Genomic DNA, 4,932 nt, shown 5'->3' on the forward strand with positions numbered 1-4,932 from the left:
GAAGTCTTTTGTGTCACAGTTCTTTATTGTGTTCCGACCCTCACCCCCCCCCCCGATAGATGCCAATTTGATTAGCATTGTAGCACGACCTGAAAAATTGATGTTGTTGTTTGTTTGTGTGTGTTTCTTCCATTTGAGACAGCAGATGGCCTTGTCTATTGTTTGGACGGTCGTACAGATTTCACACTAGGACACCCCTGCTGTTGTCTCTCAGACAAATGTTTCAGGGAGGGAGAGATTGATAGAAAAAAGAGACAGAAAAGGGAGATGGGGCCTCAAAATGTCGCTCTTGCTGTATCTTTATGGACAGAGAGATAGATTGAGAAACAGAGAGAGAATGAGAGRTGGACCACATAAAAGAAAGACAGCAGGAGTTCTACTTAAAGTCTCGACTGAGTTTTAGCTACTGCTGCAACCTAGACAGGGCAGCTGGATTGCAGCCAACCGAGAGGGAGCTTCCAAGTGTCCCCTCCAAACAGCGCAGATGGAGAATCCAGTGCCTTAACCTATTCATCAGCACATTAATAGAGATTATCCTCACAGTTAGCTAGCTGTCCTTTAGCCACCACAACCCACCGCCCCCTCACTCCCACAGCCTCACTCAGGGCCGGTTCTAGCTTTTTGGAGGCCTTAAGCAAGATCTTGTTTAGAGGCTCTCTTCACAGCAACATTGCCAGGACCGTGGACAGACCTTTGGGGAACTGCTACAGTAGCAGTACAGACATTTTCTAAGATTCAAAAGCTTGTGAAATTGACTAGTTTGATGGGCAATTTGTTACATTTACAGTTACAAGAGAGAATAAAATAAAAAATAAAAACATCAACAATCCGCAAGGGCACTTTTCTTATATGAAGGCAAAATGTCTCTAATGAGGGCAAAATGGTAGGTGTTCGAGCACCCTTAGAGCCCTATATGTGCAACCTCACAGACTGCTGGATAAATGGCTGAAGGGGTAGGATTTTGCAAAAACCCTTCCGCATGAGATAGATGAACCAGCAAAGGGCTGTCATAGGGTGATGGATGACGTTGTGGCGTCTGTCGCTCCAGCAGAAACTGAATGATTTCTACTGAGTCGTCTGAGTCGTGAATGATTTCTACTGAGTTGTCTGAGTCGTGAATGATTTCTACTGAGTCATCTGAGTCGTGAATGATTTCTACTGAGTTGTCTGAGTCGTGAATGATTTCTACTGAGTCGTCTGAGTCGTGAATGATTACCACTGAGTCACCTGAGTCGTGAATGTGAAATCTGAACTATGCCTCCCCTCCAAAGATGCAATTTGTCCAAGACTTAGTGGTGCAACGGTAGCGCGTCTGACTCCAGATCAGAATGATATAAGCCTGGCACAAATTCCTAAATAAGATGATGCTGTGTGATTGACAGACTTAAATCAGTCTTCGAACAGGGAGTTTAACTTCTTATGGCTTGGGGGCAGTATTTTGACATCTGGATGAGAAGCGTGCCCCAAGTAAACTGCCTGTTACTCAGGCCCAGAAGCTAGGATATGCATATATCTTGTAGATTTGCATAGAACACACTCTACAGTTTCCAAAACTGTTAAAATAATGTCTGTGAGTATAACAGAACTGATATGGCAGGCGAAAAGAAAACTGGGGAATATCCATCCAGGAAGTGGCATTTTTTTGATGTGGGTAGTTTTCAATTGAATGCCTATTGAGTTTCTAATGGGTTAGGACCCAGATTGCAGTTCCTATGACTTCCACTAGATGTCAACAGTCTTCAGGCTTGTTTTCTGAAAAAATGAAGAAGAATGAGAACTTTCTGTCAGTGGACTGAGGAAGCATGCAGTGCTGGTTTGAGCTTGTGACAGAGTGCGCGCCCTTCGTTGTTTTTCCTTTCTATTGAATAAGCTATTGTCAGGTTGAAATATTATCGATTATTTAGACAATTGACAACGTGAGGATTAATTATAAACATYGTTTGACATGTTTTGACCACCTTTGAGCCAGTGTATTACTGAACACAATGCGACAACAAAACAGAGTTTTTGGGATATAAAAAGGGACTTTATCGAACAAAACAAACATGTATTGTGTAGCTGGGACTCTTGTGACTGCAACCAGATGAAGATCTTCAAAGGTAAGTGATTCATTTTATCGCTCTTTCTGACWTTCGTGACTCCTCTACTTGGTTGGAATATGTTTGTATGCTTTTGTAAGCGGGGCGCTGTCCTCAGATAATCGCGTGGTATGCTTTCGCAGTAAAGCCTTTTTGAAATCTGACAAAGCGGCTGGATAAACAAGAAATTAATCTTTAAGCCGATGTATAACACTTGTATTTTTGTGAATGTTTATTATGACTCTTTCTGTATTTTGAATTTGGCGCTCTGCAATTTCACCGGATGTTGTCGAGGTGGGATGCTAGCAGAACACCAGCGCCAGAGAGGTTAAACCTGGAGGTTCAGATTAAAAATCCTAAAGTCTTCAGACTAAGCTGTTTTGGCTCTGGGAGTGTATTGTCCACAGGTGAACATGTCATGGAAAGTCATAGAAAATGAGAGTGTAGAACGACTTCCTAGTGAAGGAAGGTGAACATTAAAGCCACGCCCAAACAGGGACTTGAASCCTGGACCCTCAGATTAAAAGTCTGATGCTCTACCGACTGAGCTATCYGGGCTCTGCAWWTSCYTATTTTCATACAMCTAACCTGYCGGGCAGAGGCAMSTGCTKACGAGGGGGCATTGTCAGATGGTACATTTCCCCAGARAACCAGGCCTCCATTCCAAATKATACAGTCAACRAAATCTGAACTAGGCATCCCCTCCAAAGATGCAATTTGTCCAAGACTTTGTGGGGCAACGGTAGCACGTCTGACTCCAGATCAGAAGGTTAATTGTTCAAATCACGTCGTGGTCAGTGTTTTTATGTGTGTAATCTCTGCTTTCTTTACTCAATGAATCAGCACTAGTACCAATGTGGCTTTACAGTACTAATCTCCCACGAAAACAAAACAAACCAATGCTACTTTACATGACAATTGTCTCTCCCAAAAGCCTGGCACACTGCAAATTCCTAAATCAGATGATGCTGTGTGATTGACAGACTTTAATCAGTCTTCAAACAGGGAGATTAAACTCCCTGTTCGATGACTGATTAAAGTCTGTCCATATGCATATCCTAGCTTCTTGGCCTGAGCAACAGGCAGTTTATTTGGGTCATGCTTCTCATCCAGACATTGAAATCCTGCCCCCAAGCCATAAGAAGTTAACTGTTATTAACCATTAAWTATGTTATTAATCATTAGTTATATTATTAATCACTAGTTATATTTTAAATCATTTTTTAATAATAGTGACATGATATGTCTAGCTGGAGTAGATGCCAAGGTTACAAAGTGATGTACAGAAAGCGATTGAACAGACAAATGTATGACCCATGAAAGACGGGATCTGAACATAAGATAGACAATATTTAACTCTACATTCACAGGGCTTCTGGGATCCCCTTTGCAAAATAGGGTGATTGCATTTAAAACAAAATGACTGATTCATGTCCACAATTACCTGTATCTGTTTTTTCCGCCATATAATATTAAAGAGTTTATCATTTCATGCCCATTTCTGTCCTTGAYTATCCTATGAATGGCTCGGATTCTGTATGTACTGTAGCGATCACAGCTCTATGGTTGAAATGCACACCTGCCTATTTATGTTCAAATTGATAGACATGCTCTCTCTCTCTCTCTCTGCCGTTTCTCCCTCTTTCTGTCTCGTAAAAATCTCCTTCTCTCCGGACTGTACAGGTGAATGAAGTCACATCAAGGCGATATCAAGAAAGACATAAAAAGTAGTTCAAGGTTGACAGGAAAATGAGAGTCATCCATCAACCGCTTGGCTACTTACACTACATGTCAGAGAGACCTCAGGGTTCTCAACGTGCCTGACTYACCAGGACGATGAACCAAATCGCCCCAAACAAACTGGGAGCCATTCAAAAAAGAAAAAGGTCACTCTCGTTTCGTTAACGGCACTTGACCGGTCCAGTCTCCCTTTACGCTCCCCATTTTTAACTGCCGTACCTCAGAGAAGTGGTGATGTGGTGAGAAAGAGCGGCCATTACAAATTCATCACTTTATCTACCTTATGGAATCGGCCACAACCTTCTCCAACCCTCTGCTATATCTGACCCTATATTTCTTTTTTTTCTCCACCATTGACCTTTTTGACAGAAATGCATTGTATTTCATTCACAGGATAATGACAATTGGTGGGCCACATCATTTTTGTTGTTGTCGGAGATTAGACAATGTTTATAGAGATGTCTCCTCTATGTTAACTCACCGTGGTGAAGCCGTCTGGATAAATGCTAAAAAACAAAGCCGTATTTTTTTTTACTTGAACTTCTTCTCCGAGGTTGTAAATCCCTCCCTTTTAAAGATAATTTGAGGTTCAATTGTCTTCTGTTTGTAATAATCCAGTAGTAATGCAGGCAGAACGCTTGTCTCTACAATTACGCAATTCCTATTCACATCGTATAGCAACCAAAAAGGCAATGATATAATCTATTGCACTGACCTGTAAATTCACCATGATATAATGAGGCCATTATTAAACACAATCATTTAGTGCCCCAAGCAGCTCACACACACATCGACCGTCTAAATATTCCACTAATTATCCCATTGATTTAGTAGTAAATTAACTTTCCATTACATGTCTATGTATCGATAAATATCAATGAATTATAGCAGCTTCATCACACGGAAACAGTCAGCAGATTATTTTTYCCTGATTAGGTCTGTGTTGAAATTGTCGCACGGGTGTCAAAGAACCCCATCAAGGCATGAATACTGAATGCTGTATTTCAACGGGGAAACATTGTATTTGCAGGCTATATTGTTTAGTTTAATAGCAGGTAGTGTTACGGTCTGGGTGAGGACTTCAGTTCTAGAACATTCAAACAATACTTTTTTT

General features: G+C 41.3%; 1 non-coding gene across 1 annotated transcript; it reads right to left on the reverse strand.

Moving 5' to 3' along the window:
* Nucleotides 1–2,563: 2,563 nt before the first annotated feature.
* trnak-uuu (transfer RNA lysine (anticodon UUU)) lies at nucleotides 2,564–2,636 on the reverse strand. Its single transcript has one exon. It is a non-coding gene; the product is annotated as a tRNA-Lys (tRNA).
* Between the last annotated feature and the right edge of the window lie 2,296 nt (nucleotides 2,637–4,932).

The sequence above is a fragment of the Salvelinus sp. IW2-2015 genome, unplaced genomic scaffold (genome assembly GCF_002910315.2).
Source record: "Salvelinus sp. IW2-2015 unplaced genomic scaffold, ASM291031v2 Un_scaffold1690, whole genome shotgun sequence".
Classification (NCBI taxonomy): domain Eukaryota; kingdom Metazoa; phylum Chordata; class Actinopteri; order Salmoniformes; family Salmonidae; genus Salvelinus; species Salvelinus sp. IW2-2015.